General features: G+C 37.7%; 1 long non-coding RNA gene across 2 annotated transcripts; it reads left to right on the top strand.

Moving 5' to 3' along the window:
- The first annotated feature begins 5,254 nt into the window (after nucleotides 1–5,254).
- Nucleotides 5,255–18,344, top strand: LOC124107108 (uncharacterized). Of its 2 annotated transcripts, none has more exons than XR_009228700.1 (3): nucleotides 5,255–5,606; nucleotides 7,123–12,182; nucleotides 15,845–18,344. It is a non-coding gene; the product is annotated as an uncharacterized LOC124107108 (long non-coding RNA). The 2 variants fall into 2 exon arrangements; XR_006856290.2 differs by having other exon boundaries at nucleotides 5,301–5,606; nucleotides 7,123–7,292.
- Nucleotides 18,345–19,621: the final 1,277 nt, after the last annotated feature.

Here is a 19,621-nt window from a genome sequence, read left to right on the forward strand (position 1 = left end):
CTTCAGAGGCAGGATGGCAGCCAAGGGGTGGGGTCTTCAGTGCCTTTTGTTTTCAAATGTAAATAATGTCTACACCAGCCATAGCCTATTGCAGGGGAATGCCTTGGTAGGAGGCACATACCATGGGAAGACTGATAAAGAGCAGGAAAAACACCTTTTTTGAAACCTGGCAAATCTCGCCCCCATTAGAGTGACCTTGTTTGTATAAGAATTTAGTTATGTCAATCCTAGGTGAGAGTAAAGCAACTTTTGTTGAGAGAGTGCCCACTATGTGCTGGGAGCTGGGCTGGACACTCTTTCTCATTATTTGATTTATTCTCCAGTAAAACCACCACACAAGATGAATATTTCTAGCTCCATTGTACAGGTGAATGAGTAAGGCTAAGAGTCCTAATGGGTTGGACATCAGATGGACAGTCGAAATATCCTCCCTATTGAAATTGGTGATGGGATTGCTTGCAATCTGACTAGTATATCATTTTCTTTGTTAATGACCAAAATGCTGGTGGCAGTCACACAAGATGAAAAACCTCTCCTTCCCATGCTACAAAGTACTTCTCTACAGCACAATCATTTCGAGAGAGAGCCATGTTTAGTTGCAAAGTCTTTAAAAAAACCAGCCACCATGGGAATTGTGTTAGTGAAAGAGTAGGGCTGCGATGGCATTCAACAATGCCTGATATTCTGTTTGCTTCAGCTGATACTTAACAGTCCAGCGGTTAGAAGATAGAAAATAATCATTCAGTCTAGCTGGGAGATTGGGTGATAAAAGGGAACTTTAGGCTGCTGATTAAATTGTTTATTTAAGCACAAGCTCAGATATGTCTTCAGCATAATGTGCTGTAGGAAGAAGATAGGGATCTGTCCTTACAGAGAGACACCGGCAGGGGCGGCAAAAATCCCCACCTTTACTCACTCCCACAGTGGCTTCTCTGTAGCATGCCTTGTCTTTGTTTCCTGCTTGGCTCTGGATTCTAAGACTTTTTGAGCTAGGCAGAATGACAGAATGGCTGTGCTCTTTGTCCAAGCTCTGCATTTTGCAGAAAAGGAAGCTAGGTCAAGGAGATGTTGTGACAGTGTTGGCAGAGAATGTTCTAGATTCTGGGTCCCTTGATTTTTAGTCCCTTGGTCTCTACATTGTCTCGTGTTTATCCAAGTGTGTGCAACCTTTGCAACATATCTTTTGCTTTTTACCCCTTCTGGACTTTTCCTGCATTCTTATTACCCACGTTCATGAAAGAAAAATCAGCTTTCTTCACTGATTTCCTTTATTTTCTTCTTCCTTCTCTGTGTTAGGACAGTATAGTTTGTGAATGCTTAGTTTACCCATTTTTTGTGTGTATGGTGCTGGGGATTGAACCCAGGACCTTGTGCATGTGAGGCAAGCACTGTACCAACTGAACTACATCCCCAGCCCCTTATCCATATTTTGAGCATTTGCAAGCCCAACTTTCTAGGAAGTACTCAATACTGAGTCAGCAAACTACAGCCCACAGACTATATCCAGTCTGCACCTGTTTTGGCAAATAAAGTTTTATTGGAACATGGTCACCTGCACTCGTTTACATATTACCTATGGCTGCTTTCGTACTACAATGGTAGAGATGACTATTTGCAACAAAGACTGGCCCCCAAAGCCTAATATATTTAGCATCTTTACAGAAAAAGTTTGCCAACCCCTACACTAGACAAAGATATTAATTCAATTCTAATTTGGGCCATTTCTGCACCCAGCAAGCTGAGGCCTAACTTTTGTGCCTGCAGAATAAGGGAAGACCTGCTTGCACTGAACCATCACGAGCGTGAGAATTCAGCAAGAATGTCATGAGTCACTAAGTTAGCACTGAGTTTCTAAATTTTAATTTTGGATATTTCAGACGCCAAGGAAACTCAAATTCAGTTTCTTTCCCCATGTTTAAGTCTTTGATGCCTCCTTTTCCAAGCTCCATGGCCCAGATTCTCACAGCTGTGCCAGACTCTTCACCTGACTATGCAACTGAAGGACTGATGGCTCAGGTCTGAGCCATCTTGCTCCATTCAACACATGAATTTGCTCCAGCCATACATCTCACAGGGAAGAAATACAGAGGGTGAAATTTCAGGGCTATAGTTCTATTCAGAGCTGGATCAGCTCCACCCCATAATGAACAGAATTTTTTGTTTTTCCCTAAGAAATGCTCTGAATCAAGGCATTCCTTCTGGCACTTTCTTTACATCTTACATATACTGATATGGTATCCTCTCTACCTTGACTTAGACTCTGTTGATGTTCTCATAAACTCATGGAATTTCAGCAGAGATCAGTAAGCCCAGCCTTCCTTCCACCATGGCAAAGCCAAGGCCCAAGGTCAGGTACTTTTTGATAAGGCATCTCTTTTCACTCTTCATTTCTCTGGTCATAAATGAGAGTTATTCTTTTCTTTCTAAACAATTTATTTTTCCTATTTCTTTTCTATACACACATCCCTTAGTTGTATATGGTCTTATCTTTTCTTTCCCCTTCAGGGCACCTAGGAGCAGAGTCTGAACAGAGCATATTTTGCAGAAAGCTCTCCACAGATTATAATGATCACATTTATTTGCTCAGAAAGATTTTCCTTAGGTTATATTAGTGTTTTCTGGAATCACCTGGAAGATGAACTCCTAGTGAAAATGTTTGGGTCCAGATTGGTAACTGAACAGTGAGTGGGCAGTCTCCAGATATTTCTACAAGCTCTTGGAACTTCCCAGCCTGATTGCTAAAGATGAACATGGACTTTTGCCATTCTGCTACCACCTCATCAGGTGACCAGTACTAGTCTAATAGCATGATGGATCTAAGGCTCACCACTTGGGAAGATAGATGATAGCATCTCTCTTCTACTGACCCAGATAGGGACAATGTGTGCATCCTCAGGACACAGAGTTTCTCAAAGCTAAGATGGAGTCATTCCATGTAGTGGAGACTCCCAATGCTGTAACACCATCTGAGCTCTTGTGGTATGTTGTCACACAAGACAAGTTGACCTGCAGCAATGTATTGTCTTTGCTGGCTTCCTAACAAGGGAGGGAAAAACTGTTCTTATAAAATAGTTGCTTCCAACAATTTCCTTTAAGCAGCCCCTAGATGTTGCAGGAAACTGAGGCCTGAGGTCAAAGTCACTGTGGTGGCTTTGCATTGTAATAGCTAAGCTGGAACTACATTTCCAAAATTCCTTTCTTTTTCTTCTCTCCCTGGGGCTGGCCAGAAAAGAAATTAACATATGTTTTGAAGGTGGAAGTGAAGGAGCAGTCATTTCTCTGCTGTGACAGCCAGGAGGACATCTGGTGGGAATTGTCACTGATCTGTGGGCTCATTTTGTTGGCATGAGCAGCAACTGGGCCTCTCCAGTTCCCACCAGGCCTATTCCCTAGGCTTCCTGAAGTCCTGGGTTTGGTGTGTGTGTAGCCATGTAGTACAGGACACTGGTTTAGCCTGCAGTTCACTTGTATGACTGAAACTAGAGATGATGAGAAACTGATTGCAGTTCCTGTCTGTCCATGTGGACACTAGTCTGTCCTTATTCTCCCCCAATTGCTATCCATCTTTCCTTGCCAATTGCCATCCTTACTGTCTTCAGGATCAATCCCAGATGCCAATCAACAACACAGATGACATAATCATCATCCATAACTATGGAAGGCTCAATATAAAGCCCTTAGTCTAGAATCTTGTAGTGATTTCTGCTTCTCTGATCAAACCCTGACTGATATAGTCACACATATAGCAGTACCCAGGTCCCCAGGCTTCCAGGACTTCCCACTGCCAGTATCACCACTGCTTAGAGGTTCTGCTTGTGTGGTACATAGTGCTAGTGTTAGTAAATATGGAAAAGCAAATGGTACCTAGCCAAGAACTCATAATCAAAATGCTCAGGTCACCCTCTAGTACCATTTCATTTTGTGCTGGGCTTCTATTACTGTGTGTGTGTGTGTGTGTGTGTGTGTTGCTAGGGATGGAACCCAGGACCTTGTGCATGCTAGGCAAGTATACCAGTGTGCTATGCCCCCAGCCCTTGCATTGCTCTCTGAGCCAGGGCATTTGAGTATTTAAAGATAACAGACACTGAATCAATACTAGGTGCTTGGGCAAGAGAGTTTGAGCAAAATCTGATGAGTCCAGGGAGCAGTTCATTGTGTCCAGAAGCTTCTCCACTTTCTGTGTTGGAAAAGGTGGTAGGCGAGAGGCAAACTTTTATTCGATCACTCTGTGTGTGGTGAAATAGAAGAGAGACAGTGTCACCTCTACAGTGAGACTGCAGAAGTTAATGACAGATATCTACCATCACCTTCCATTTTCCCACACAATTTCATCCCCATGATGCCTATAGCCGCAAGATGCACCATTGGGAAAGTTGCTAAGATGACAGTGGCAGGGGTTTGGTAGAAGACCCTGTGGTCTTAGGTCCCTAGCACTCAGAACAAGGAGAATTCAGCAGCTCCTGGTCCTCTTAAGGCATTACCATCGGTGTCTGTATGAGATCCAAAGCCTGCCTAATCTTTTGAGTCACCCTCATTGAAATATATGTGATCCAGAGAGCCAGAGGGGTGGGGCATCACCCCTAGTTCATTATCAATCAAACAGGACCATATCACAGACTAGATGTTAGTTAATGGAGACCCAGTACCATGCGGCTCTAAGAGGTGACTATTGAGATCCCAGCCCAGCAGAGCAGGTCAATGGGGCAATGAGGAAGAAGAATGGCTGTAATATTCTGTCATTCTCCAGTGCACTCAGAACCTGAGGAGTCACCCTCAATTTCTCCACTCCAGCTCCACTGGCTCCCATGGTATATGTTGGCTCTACCTACCATGGTACATGTTGGCAACAGTCCTACCTCAGGACATTTGCATATCTCCTCCACTTGAATCTCCTGGCAAAGTCCACTCTCACCTATTCCTGTGTTTGCTCAAGTCACACCAAAGCAATGATGCCTTCCCCAACCATCTTACTATAGATTAATATCCTCCTCACCTTGATCTGTCCCCCTCTAGTGCATTCTTACTATAGTAACATCACCTTCTAATATGCTATGTAAGTGAATAATGAGAATGGAGTTTCACTGAGGCTCAGATTTGCTCTGTCTGTACTCTGGTGTATCCAACTGGTGGCACATAGCAAGTCCTTGTGGAGACCTCGGTCTTGCTTCACAGCCCAGGGCACCATCAGCTACATATTCCTTGCTGTGTGATACCTTGGAACACAACTCTGCAGACTTTGATGCGAATAGCACACCCTGGAGTTATGCAACTTGGAGGGGCAGAGCCCAATATTTGTGGAAAGGAGGCTAAGGGCCATATTCTCTCTCTGCCTTCCTCTTGATCTGCTGACCTCTCTAAAATCCTTTCCAAGACTTCTAATTCTAAACCTTCCCATATTTCTAAACCTTCCCTGTGTTAGAATGGGGAAGCTGGCATGAAGCGCTGGGCTGATTTTGTTTGTTTGTAGTTTCTGTTCAAACTTGGACATCTTATTTCCAAGAGATGTGAGAAATGCACTGGATAAGCTGTCCACAGCAGTTTCTCCTAAGGGTTCCTGCCAAAAACTGCATGGGATTTCAGGGTCTGGTTTGCTTCGCCTCCTTCAGGTAAGCTTGTTTATAAAAAGGAAACATTTGTGCAGCTCAGCAGATTTGAGAGACCCAGTGGGAATGGCTGTTTATTTGTCTTTTAATCACAAAGCCTGGGGTTTGGCTCCAAGGCTGAAGGTCTTGAGGCCTCTTTATCTCCTCCCCCTGAGACTTTAATCTCTCTTCTGACATTCCTTTGGCTCACAGGGTGCCTTGGGAATTGGGGAAAGAGGAGGTTGCAGGTGGACAAAGATTTCTGGGCCTCATCAGAGTTTCTGTCCTTAGTGTGACCTCCCACCAGGGACTATGGTTCCTTTTGAGATCAGTTCCAGAGCCTAACCTCTCCCTCCTCTTTGTCCTACAAACAACCAAAAGGAAGAGAAAACAAAGCCACCCACCCTCCCCAAACCCCAGGAAACGTTTATTTTGAGGAGTGAATCTCTTGTGTTTGAAGCCACATCTTATCACTCGCCTTTTATGGAATCTGAGAGATGAAGTGAGGTGAAGGGTCACGGCGTGCAATTCACTCATTTTATAGATGAGGACACAGCAATCCTGCAATCCACAGGGGTGCTGGTGTCTGTCCGAAACACACAGCTTCTCTGTAAAGGTTGCTGGACGGGTCCCCTGTTGTGTGACCCCCTCAGGCGATTTTCAGGGCACCCCATGACTGTGTGCAATGTGAGCTGTCTATGGCCAGCCCTAAACCTCAGCGAGCAGAGACTATTTTCTTTGAATCAGCATGCACCACACCACGCCGTGCTCCCCACAGGGGCACATATTGAGAAAATGAAATTCAAATCACCCCTCTGGTACGCTTTGTGCTCCCTTTCCTGATTACACACACAGAGAAGCCTATTCTGCAGGTGACCAGGTGGGCGTGTATAGGGCCAGGCAGCGAAGCCTGCAAGAAGGACACCCGGGTTCTTTCCTGTCTCCAGCTGCTTCTGACAGGAACCCCAGAGCCCAGCCTGGGGCTGAGAACAAGTTGGGCCTCCATGAGGGACTTTGATCCTTGACTGGTCTCTTGCTTCCCTAAGAAGTTGAACAACCTTTTAGGGTATATGGCTGCACCCATGTTCCACCCCCTCCCTTGGCCCTAGGCCAAATGAACACCTGGGTGTTGGGTGACCTCAAGAGATTGTGAATCCACTTTGAGCCTTATTCCTCGAGTCATTCCGCTTCCCAGCAGATTGTGTGAAGTCTCTCTTTAAAAAAATAAATAAAAAGTCTGAGCTCAGTGAAGTGATTTTACTCATGCAGAAAACTATAAAGGTAAAAGATGAAACTCTGAGAGCAAACCTTTGTGCTCTCCGGGTCTCCTGGAAAAAGAGGGCAGGCAGGGCTTGTACACACGAGGCAGGAGCTGCTTGTGCAGAAATGGAAATGCTCCCCCGTCTTTCCTTCCACACTAAGTTGCTTCATTATATTTTCAGGCGAGCGAGTCATGGGGTCCTGGTGTGCGGTGCTGTCTTTTTCAATTAATGCTTTTCACAGAAGTTCAGGTTTTAAACATCTCCCCCTCTCTTCCCAGGTCTGTTACATTTCCCAGAATGGTTCCCAGCGCTGGAGATAATTCCTTTTCGGAGAACCTACATTTCTCACCTGCTGATTGCAATTAGCCACTGCCAGCTGGGGCCTGGTGCGCAGCTGAAAAGCTAACAAGAAGTGGAGACCACGCGGAACCCAGACAGGGCATAGGAGGTGCATGAATAAGGAATGGTGCCCATGTTTATGAGATGCTCCTGTGAATTTGAGGCTTCCCAACCCTTTGCAAAGCCCTCCCTCTTCCAGCCCTATGCCACCCCCACCTCCCTATTTTTTTTTTTTTTTTTTTGGTCTCTGGGTTTGTAGCCTACACTTAACATCACAGTCACGAATTTACCACTAAGTACATTTTGTTAGGCAATAAACAGCCTTGGAAGAAAAATGAAATGCAACTAGGACTTCTGTTCCAATAATATTTGGGAGCTGTGGTGGATTCAAGCAGGTCTCACATGTGAGTCTTAGAACTAACATTCACCATGAGGGCTGACAGGGTTTCCAGAAGCCTTGGGAACCCTTAATCTGACTCCCTCCTTTTGCGGATGAAGACAATGAATCCTAGAAGGGGAACATGGCTCATCCAAAGTCTTAGAGGAAGTTGTAGGACTCGGTGATGTCCATGTCACCTGATGTCCAGCTCTGGGCTCTAACTACTGAACAGGCTTGCTTTTGACCATCCTGGCCTGTGAGGGAAGCATCAAGAAGATTGCCCAGAATTAGAAGCCAGTGTCTTGGACAATGTGGCCTCCAACCCAAGGCAACCTTGTTTCTTTCCCCATGGGTCAATCCTGGCCCCTGGGACCAATGAGAATACCCCCGGGCACTTTTGTCCAGGGTTGATACCCAGTTTCCGTGGCTCATAGCTGCTGACTCCAATCCTGTGACTGCCCCCTATGGAGGGTATTCTCCCACTTTGGGGCTATCTTGGAATTGGCAACAGAGGGGACTGATGCCCAGCCAAGGGGCAATTAGCAGCTGTCCCTGGTCACTTTGCAATGTAAATGGAGGAATATCAACATGGTGAGGTCTGGGCTTAGGGTGTGAACATATTCGTTTGGTGGGTTTGAGCTTAAACTTTCCAGCCCTTTCTACTCAGAGGGTAGGACATTCTCTGCCCTACTCACCTTCCACTAGGAGATCCTGATTATAAGATTTCTGTTCAGGGAGTTGGATAGGCTTCTAGGCAGTAATGACAAAACCTGGATTTTGAACTCCAACCTCAGCTCCATTTTGTGGTTGGCATATCTCTCAGCCTGTTTTCTCATCCATAACACAAACACTCATGATACATATTAGTCCATTCCCATTACTATAACAAAATACCAGAGACTTGGTACTTTATAAAGAAAAGAGCTTTATTTAGCTCAGAGTTCTGGAGCTTCAAGAGCATAGTGCTGGATTCTCCTCAACTCTGGTGAAAGCCTCATGGTGGATGGAATCAAAATGGTGGGAACATGTGTGGAATGGGTCTCATGGCAAGGCAAGAGCAGAGAGGGGCAAGGTTTGCTCTTTCATAAGAACTTGCTCTTGTGGGACCAGGGTCTCTTGACAACTACATTGATCACTTCTGAGGGGAGTATCCCAATGATCTAATCATCTTCCACTTGGCCCCACCTCTTCAAGGTTCCACCACTTCCACACCACTACATTGGTGACCAAGCCCTGAGAACATGAAATTTTGGGGGAAAATACACATCTAATCCATAGCTTAATGTGTGGCTTATTGGGCTTTTTGAAAGGGTAAGGGAAAGAGACATAGTTAAACGTGGGTTTTCTATAAGTGTTCACTTTCCTTCCTCTAGTACTAACTTTCCATTTTACTGATAAAGAAAACCAAGGTCTAGAGAAATAAAGATACCCTCCTAAAGCTACTTACTCATTCATTACTTTCACTCACCTACTTTGCCTCCTATGAGGCACTCAGGGAGGAAACCAGAATGAACTTTACTAATACAAAGTTCATTCTGCAAACACAAGTTTGGTAAATGTTTAACAATTAGCTCAGAGGTCAGGAGAGGGAAGGTGAGGAGAAAGTTCGGATTTGTAGTGTTGCTGGTTGTTATTTTAAGGTAATCTATATGTGTAATCATAAAAAATTATACAGGGTGATCCCCTCTCTCCTTGATCCAGTTTCCTCCAATGCAAAATTGCAGAACAATGTCACAGCCAATATATTGACATGATATAATACATCGATATTTATATTTGCCCAGTTTTATTTGTACTTGTGTGTGTGTGTTTGGTTCTAAGTAATTTTATCACAATATATAGGTTCCCATGGTCAACACCAGTCAAGGGACAGAACAGTTGATTACCACAAGCACCACTCTTTTGCCATCTTCACCTTCCTCCTTGTGTACCTTGCCTTTGATCTTTATACCTGACAACCTTTAATCTGCCATTTATGTCTAAAATTTTGTCATTTCAAAATCTCATAGTATGTATAATTCATACAGTGTGTAATCTTTGGAGATGGGATTTTTTTCCACTCAACATGATTTTATCAAATTTCATCCAAGTTATGTATCAATTGTTCATTATTTTTTTATTGTTGAGTAATATTCCATGGTGTGGCTATACTGCAATTTTTTCTACTATTCACCTGTTGAAGGAAAATGGTTTGTTTATACATTTAGGCTGTTATGTATAATGCTCCTGTGACAATTCATACATAAGATTTTCTGGTGAAAAAGCATCTGCTTTTGGGCTGGGGTTGTGGCTCAGTGGTTGAGTGCTTGCCTAGCATGTGTGAGGCACTGGGTTCGACCCTCAGCACCACATAAAAATAAATAAATGCATTGTGTTCATATACAACTAAAAAAAACTTTTAAAAAGTGTCTGCTCTTCCCCTAAGATTGGGAACAAAATTTATTCTTACCACAAAAATCACCAGCGTAAATTCTAATCAGTGCTTTATTCAAGAAAGAGAAATGAAAGTTTAAGTATTAGAAAATAAGAAAGAAAAATTTCCCTATTGCAGAGGATGTGATTGTGTATGGAGAAAATCTTATTCCCATCTCTTTGGAAATTGTGCACTCTGCCCAAGAAGGCAATGGCTGCATCCTATGGTAGACATAGCTTAGTTTTATAAGAAAAAAAAATGCCAAATTGTTTTCCAGAGTGACTGTACCATTTGACATTCTCATCATCAGTGTATGAGACATCTGGTTTCTCTGCATCGTCACCAGCATTTAGTGTTTGTCACTATTCTTTATTTTAGCAATTCTGGTAGAATCACTTCATACGTGATGTATCATTGTGGTTTTAGTTTGCATTTTTCTAATAGCTAATGAAGCCAAACATCTTTTCGTGTGCTTATTTGTCATATGTAGAACCATTTTGGTGAAGTGTCTCTTTATGACTTTTGTCCATTTTTTAACTGAACTCTTTGTTTTTTACTGTTCAGTTTTGAGAGTTCTTTATATTCTAAATACTAGTCTTTTGTGTCAAATACGTGGTTTGCAGATATTTTCTTCCAGTCCATACATTACTTTTCAGCCTCATTATAGGGTGTTTCACAAAGCAAAAGTTGTTTTGATGAAGTCTAATTCATTAGTTTTTCACTTGTGTTTTGAGTGTCAAGTCGAATTTTTTTTGCCTGTTTGTATATCACAAATATTTTCTCCTATTTTCAAATGTTTATATTATGGTTTAATATTTTACATTTAATTAACTTTCTGATCTTTCTTTCTTTCTTTCTTTCTTTCTTTCGTGTGTGCTGCTGGGGATTGAACCCAGAGTCTTACTCATGCTAGGCAAGTTATATACCACTGAGCTACTTGCCCAGTCCTTCATTTTTTATTTTGAATTAATTTTTCTAGAAAGTGTGACATTTAGATCAAGGTTCATCCTTTCTTTCCCTACCTTTCCCATCCCTCCCCTCCCCTTCCCTTCCCTTCCATTATGTCCCATTTCCTTCCTTTTTTTCTTCTCTCTTCTCTTTGCCCTATGGGTATCCAATTGTTTCAGAATTATTTGTGGAAAATGCTATTTTTTTTTCTCATGAAATTATTTTTGCACCTCAGTTAAAACTTGGACATATCTTTCTGGGTTCTCTTTTCCATTGATCTGTCTCCATTTCTCTATCAATCTGACGTTCTTTTCTCATCATAGAGCATATAACAAAACAAGTCTTGTAAGGGAGGCAATTAAAGAGGAAATAATTAAAAACTAGGGAAAACAGAGGTATGTCAGAAAATTAATTAATATATATATATAAATTATTTTAAAAAATATTTGTTATGTTAATAGTGTTTTAAGTCTCTTAAATGTAATAATTCATTGTGATTTCTTTAACACCCTAAATAAGTGTTAGTTTTAGTACTTATAATAATAAGTCTTAATGTTGGGTAGATTAATTCCTCCCATTTTATTCATCTTAAGATTGAATTGGCTGTTCTAGGGTTTGTGTTTTTCCATATAAATTTTAAAATAATTTTATCTATGTCTACCAAAAATCTTCGTGGGATTTTGTTTGGAATTGTATTAAACCTATATATCAACTTGAGGAAAATTGAGATTCTTACTATGTCAAGACTTCTAATCAGCTTATTGAATTGCCTCTCAACTTACCAAGTCTTTTTAAATTTCTTTTATCAGTATTTTGTACTTTGCATATATAGCATACCATAAATGTTTGACTAAGCATATACTTATGTATTTCTTACAGTACACAGATCCTACAAATATCTTGTTCCCTGCATACTTAAAATTGTATTTACAATCACCTGATGGTAAATGGCATTATGTTTTTAATTTTGGCTTCCACATGTTCACTGTTAGTATGTAAAATGTGTTGACCTTATATCCTGAAAGACTGCCAAACTCATTTGTTGGTTCTAGGATTTTTGTTTTGTAGATTCATTGGGATTTCTGCAAAAAAAAAAAAATCACATTTTTCTGCAAATGGGAAATATTTCTTTCTTTTTGATATTGATGTCTTTCTTTTTCTTTTCTTTTGCATGGACTAGAACTTTCCATACTCTGAAATGTGCAGTGAGAATGAACTATGTTTCCAACCTTAGGGGGAGAGCAGACTGTCTTTCATCAGTAGGTTTGATGACAGCTGTGGATTTCTTTTATATGTTATTTATTGCTGTAGTTCTATTTATAACCTACTGAGAGCTTTTTATTTTTTTACCATAAAGAGTACTTAATTTTTAAATGTTTGTTTTTTTAATTCCACAGATACAATCATATGATTTTTCTTTTTTGATTTGTTGATATGATTGTTAACATTGATTGATTTTTGAATGTTGTCTTTGCACACCTAGAATAAATCCCACTTGATGAGAGCATATCATTATTTGTACACATTGGTGCATTAAGTATGGTAATATTTATTGAGGATGTTTGTTTCTAAACTTGAGTTCATATTGGGCTATATTTTTATATTGGCATCTTCTACTTTTAGAATCAATATAATTTTGGCCTTGCCAAATGAGTTTAAAAGTATGGCCCCCTCTCCTATTTTCTGGAGGAGATTGGGTGAAATTGGTATTAACTATGACTGGTAAAATTTCCATCTATCTGGAAATTTCTTTTTGGATAGTTTTAAATTACAAATTCAATTTCTTTAATGGTTATGGTAGTATTGTAATTGTCTATTTCATCTTGATTGTGGTTTGCTAGTTCATGCATTTGGACAAATTGGTCCATTTCTTTCAAATTGTCAAATTTCTGAACATAAAGTTGTTCATTGTATTTCTTTATTATCATTTTTAATGGTTGCAGGAGGTATAATGATGCTTATGTGTCACTTTTGTTGGGGTTTTATCAATTTTTTTCCATGTACCACCTTTTGTTTCATTGATTGGGGGGGCATGTTTTCCTGTTTTCAACTTCACTTATTTCTGCTCTTATATATTATTATTTCATATCATTTATCTGTTTTGGCTTTACTTCACTGTTATTTTTCTTGTTTTTTGAAGAATGAATGTAGATTATTGATTTGAGACCTTTTCTCCTTTCTAATAAAAACATTTTGTGCTATAAATTTCCCTTTCATCAATGTTTAGCTGCTTCCTACAAGTTTTGATGTTTTATTTTCATTTTAACTAAGTCATATGCATTTAAAATTTTTTGAAACTTCATTTTTTTCATTGATTGCTTAGAAGTGCATTGTTTCATTTCCAATTGTTGAAGATTTTCTTATTGTATTTCTGTTATTGATTTCTACTTTGATTTCATTATCATTGAGGAATATAGTTTGTATTACTTCAATGCTTTGAAATGTTTGGGGATTAGTTTTATAATCAATCTTGAAGAATGTCTCATTGGTAGTTTAAAAGAATGTGCATTATGCTGTTGATAAGTCTTTAAGAAATGTCAGTTTGATCCAGTTGGTTGATGGCACTGTTCAGTTCTCTGTCTCTTGGCTCATTTTTTGTCTAGTGGTTCTATAAATTACTGAGTAAGGGATTGAATTGTCCAACCATAATTGTGGATCTGTCTATTTTTTTCTTTGATCTCTATCAGTTTTTGTGTCATGCATTTTGAAGCTCTGTTGATTGGTATATATGCATTTAGAATCATTATATCTTCCTGGGGGAATCAATCTTCTTGTAATAATGTGATGAACATCTTTTACCTAGTAAAATTATTTGTTCTGAAGTATACTTTATCTAATATTAATATAATTTGATGTATTTGTAAAAAATAATGTTTGCATGATATCATTTTTTAATTCTTGTACTTTCAGCATACCTATGTCATTGTGTTTGCATTGAATTTATTTTAGAAAATATAGTTGTGTCATTACATTTTATCTACTTTGTCAATTATATTTTTAGTTGGCATATTTTGACCACTTCCATTTAAAATAATTATTAATCTGATAGCCTTAAGTCTGCCATTTGATTGCTTGCTTTTTTCTGTTTTCTGTTTCTTTGTTTCTCTTTTCTTGCCTTCCTGTGGGTTATTTGAATATATTTTAGGATTCCATCTGAATTTAGTTATATTATTTTTAGTATATATCTTGAATAGTTTCCTTACTGGTTGTTCTAGGTGGCACAATATGTATACATAACTTATTACGGCCTACTGGAATCAGTGTTTTACTGGTTTGAATGAAGAATTGAAATTTTATTTCTTTTTATGTCCCTTTACCTTCCCCAATTTAAAAATATAATTGTTTCAAATATTTTCTCTACATTCATTAAGAACTACACAAATGTTACAAAAGTTTCGCTTTGACCATCAAATGTGATTGAAAAAACTTGTGGAAAGGACCAAACTCTCTTATACTTGCTCTTATTTTTACCTATGGCATTATTTCTTCTTCTTTCTGAAGTTTTAATCCTTCTGTTATAGTTTCCTTTCTGTTCAGAGAGCTTCCTTTAACTATTCTTTAAGTATAAGTTTCCTAGGAATATGTTCTCTTACTTTTCCTTTTTATGAGAATGTCTTAATTTCTTCTTCATTCCTAGAGGATGACTTCACAATGTATAGAATTCACACTTCACAGTTCTTTTTAAAAAATGGTGTGCCACTTCCTCTGGCCTCCATGGTGTTTGTAGAGAAATCAGCTGTCATTTGGATTGCTGTTCCTTCTAGATAATGCATTGTTTCTCTTTGGTTGCTTTTTAGATATTTTTGTCTTTAGTTTTCAAAAGTTTAATTATTGTCTCATTAATGAATTTCTTTGAGTTTATCTATGTGAGCTCTACTCCTTGACTCTGTATGTTTAGGTGCTTTGCCAAATTTAGGAATTTTTCAGCCATTATTTGTTCAAAGTGAAGAAGCCTACATTCTTTTCAGGCCAACATTCTTTCCTATCTATTTTTGAAATGCTAATGATATTAATTTAGATTTTTATTATTATTCGAAGGTCCGTTAGGTTTTCTTTTTTCAGTCTATTTTCTCTATTATTCAGACTCAGTAAATTTTGTTACTTTTTAAAAATCAAATCCAGTGATTCTCTCTTTTGTCATCTCCACTCTGCTATGAGTCCATCTTGTTAGTTTAAAAAAAAAATGAGTTCTTGCGGCTGGGGTTGTGGCTCAGTGGTAGAGCACTTGTCTAGCATGTGTGAGGCACCAGGTTTGATCCTGAACACCACATATAAATAAATAAATAAATAAAAGTATAAAAAATACAATAACTTTTTTTTAAATTCAGTTCTTATATTTTTCAAATCTATAATTTTCATTTGGTCCTTTTTTGGTATAACTTTGTTTTTCTTTGCTGTGTTCTTTTTATTTCAAAGAAATTCATGATTCTTCATTGAAGCAAGTTTATAGTGGCTGCTTTGAAATCTATGTCAGATGCTTTAAAATCTGATTCATCTGGTTATTGACATCAGTTGACTACCTTTCTGGTTTATACTATGATTTTTTTTTGTTCTTATATAATGAGTATTTTTAATTCTATCTTGAACTTTTTAATATTATTTAGGTGACTCATTATTTAAATCTTTTATCTTAGGAGGCATTTCCCTGTTTACATTTAGTTTGTGGGTTTTATACTACATTTTGGGGTTATAGTTTCAGTAACTTAAGTTTTCTGAAACTGTGTGATAATAATCTGGTCTGCTTTATTCATCTGGTTCTGTTTGAGCTTTTGTGAGATTCTAGCTGGTGCCACTTGCAGGTACTTCCATGGATCTCTCAATGTTGTTAGATGAGGAGTGAGGGTACCAGATATACAAGAAGTAGAGAATTTCATGTTCAATCTCACCTGTTGATGTTTGGCTTTCCACTCTATTTCCACAGATGCCTCTGGAAAGTAAAGAGCCTACCTGAGTGCCTTATGCCACAGAGTGGAGAACCAGGATCCATAAGGAATGGGTGACTGGCTTTAGATCTAGATTCTGAAAACTCAAGCCCTGTGTCAACTTCTACATCTGGGTCAATGGATAACAAATATGGAACTTGCTATTTCTACTGACACTTGCATAAAGACCCACCTATTACTGGCTGATCTGGGGTGTGGGTGGACTATTTAACTCAGGACCTACCTACTCTTACCTACTGCTGTTTTTGATTGTGGGTCAAGGGATGGATTTCCTTCCTGAGTTCTTCTGATACCAAGATTGGTAGATCGTCCTACCACTGCCACTGGGTGTTGGTGTCCCTGCTAAGTCCCTGCTGGCTTTCCTTGTTCCTGGTAAATAATGAAAGATAAAAAAGAAATCCTATGGAAGTCACTGTTCATCATGGTGTTGCTCTTAAACTCTTGAGATCTGTAGTGAGTTTTCTTCTATCCAACATTCAGACTTTTTACCATTTTCTGTTGAATTATTTCCAAGGTATTTCATTATATTTAAAGTGAAAGAACAGGGAAAATTGATTCTATTCTATTTTGTCTCTCAATTGGAAGCCATTATTTTAAATTCAAATTATTGCTCAGAATAGGAGTATTTTCTGGGTGATAGATATATGAGTATTCATTTTATGTTATTCTCTACAGTCCTATAGGTTCGATACACCAAAAATGTCTAATGTAAGGTTATGCCACATATAAGATACTCTCCCATTACAAGTGCAATCTCTCCTACTTTGGTTTATTCTATTTTATATCTATTCTATTATATTTTGGTCAACAAAATATGTGCACGGTCAAGACTCATTAGCCAGAAACGATTTCAATCAATGATAGTTTGGGATGATCATCTGAGAGAATGAATTAAAAACAAGGCAAAGAAATCTAATGCAAATTTAGTCATTATGCCTGGGGAGGTGGCCTCACAGTTGCAAGAGTTAGATGTCCATATAAGCTTGTCTTTTAAAGGTCACTTTAAAAAGCAATGCAATAAATGATTCTTATGATATTTTAAAAATTGTTTTAATATGAGAATGGAAACTTGAAACTTCAGATATTTCTACTGACATTATCCTACATAGATTAAGGTGTTCTATATCTCAACTTTGAGGGAAATGAAGATGATGTGACTTGGAGAACTGCAGTAGATGACTCAAGCATGTATCTATGAAACATGTCCCTAAGAAGGTCACTGATGTCAAACATTAATGATTAGTTTAAGGACAATTGTTTCATAAGAAAAATAATAATATTTCCAAATCAATATTTTGATTTATGTAAAACATGGTTTTAAGTATATATATGTAACTTTATTAGAAAATTAAATATTATATAGACCTTTTAGTATTCTATGTCTTTGAAAGCTTATATATTTGAGGTGACCAAAAAATCTTTTTAAAAGATCTTCTAATCTAGAAATTTGGAGGTTATATTTGCTATATATTTATATGTAATTATTTTGATATTTCAAATACCAAAAAATTACAGCTGTGAATCTATCACCTGTGTTATAGTTTGAATCTAAAATGTACCCAAAAGGCTCATGTGTTGAAGGCCTGGATCCCAGTGCAGCAACATTCAAAAGTGGGACTCTTGGGGAAAAAAAAGTTGGATCATGACGGCTCTAATCTCATCAATGGGTCAATTCACTAATGAGTTCATAATTGAATGGACTACTGGGAGAAGACAGAAACTGTAGGAGGTGCAGTCTAGATGGAGGAAGAGGTCTCTAAGAGAATGTCCTGAAATGGTATATCTTTTTTTTTATTTTTTTTTATTTTTTATTGGTTGTTCAAAACATTACAAAGCTCATGGCATATCATCTTTCATACATTTGACTCAATTGGGTTATGAACTCCCATTTTTACCCCAAATACAAATTGCAGAATCACATCGGTTACACATTCACATTTTTACATACTGCCATACTAGTGACTGTTGTATTCTGCTACCTTTCCTATCCTCTACTATCCCCCCTCCCCTCCCCTCCCATCTTCCCTCTCTACCTCATCTGCTGTTGTTCAATTCTTTCCCTTGTTCCCCCCCCTTTCCCCTCACAAAGACTTCTTTGTACACAGCTTTCATGCTTTTCTATCCTTCCTTCCCCTGGATATTCACCATTTTCATGTATGTCTAATGAGATCAACACATAGTTATATATTTGAAAAGAAAACATGTGTCTGTTTTGAGTTTCAAAATATTATGTAAATTTTAATATCCTGCATATATCATTCTGCATTACTGATATGTGTTTTCTGCTTCCTGTGCTTTTGTTCTTTCCAGGCTTCTGATGGATTAAAAATATTTCCTTTCCTCTACTGCTATTTTAAAGCTATATATAATATTTCTACATTGTTTTACTAGTCATCTCTTTATTTTCAATATGTATATTTAATTATAAATGATTTCTACCGTCTAAAGCTATTTGATATACCTATCATCCTCCCAATGTTTAGCTACATTTTTATAAAATTCTTTTACTTATTATTTTGTCTAAAATTTTAATTTTGCCTTTTTAACCACATAATTTATATGTCTTGTGTCTTAAATAGTCAATAGTTAATTAAATTTAATATTCTATATTGTATATATATATATATATATATATATATATATATATATATATATATAAACGATGAGCCAAGATATGTTTTTTCTGGTAGCTCACTCCTTCTCCTTGGGTTCACTTTTTCTAATTGAGTTGATTTACTGAATATCTGTGGATTTTTTAAATTTTTCAAATATCTTTATTAGTTCCTACTGTTAAATGATGTTTCAACTGAAAAATTAAAATCTAGTTTGACAATTGTTTCCCCTTAGCAGTTTGAAGATTCTACTACCTCTGGAATTTATTGTAGATGAAAAATATGTTGTAAGTTTAATGCTTTTTATTTTGAGGATAATTTGCTTTTTCATTCCAGTAGATTTAAAATTTTGCTCTCTTTATCCTTGATATTCGGAAGTTTCAATACAATATGACTAATTTGGGACTCATTTTTATTCATTCTGTTTAGAATTTGCAGTGATTTTTATTTAATTGCTTCCTGAATATCTCTAATTGCCATAAATCTGGAAATTCACTTTTGAACTCAAATTAGAGGTATGTTGTAGCCTTCTCTGAGTCTCACCTTAACTATTTTTTCATTGCATATTTTTATCTATTTGTACTGTTTTATAAGATCCAACAAACTATCTTTCAAGTCATTAATTTTCTCTTTGACCAAGTTCAACATAATACTGACCTTATTCATTTGTTTGTTTGTTTTCAAAATTTTTTATTTATAAGATTGCAAAATGGTTCTTTTTTTTCATTTCCACTTGTTTTTATTTCACCTGACCCACTAAGGCCCCAGGTCATACATGGCTTGTTAAAAGTTTCTATCTATCTTATGATGATATTAGGATGTTACTAACCCAGTCTCAGAGCTATGAGTAGCTTCAACCAGCTCTCACTTACAGGGGAGTCTTACTCTAAACTGTAATTGCTGAACCTTGCTCTTTCCCTCAACTTAAACCTGATTCCTCATTCTGTTTTTTAGCCAAAGAGTCCCATAGTGTTTGTATAATTATTGCTTTGAGTTTCTGCTATATATCTGTTCTCTGAGGACAATTTTATTTTTTTTCACCTTAGCTGGGTTTTAAAATTTTATCTTAAAATATTTGACTTATCCTGATAATCTACTGGAAAATAAAAAGGTATCATTTTGATTTAATTTATTTACCTTAAT

Source organism: Marmota monax, unplaced genomic scaffold (assembly GCF_021218885.2).
Source record: "Marmota monax isolate L192 unplaced genomic scaffold, Marmota_monax_Labrador192_F-V1.1 WCK01_AAM20220418_F8-fsc00158, whole genome shotgun sequence".
Classification (NCBI taxonomy): Eukaryota; Metazoa; Chordata; class Mammalia; order Rodentia; family Sciuridae; genus Marmota; species Marmota monax.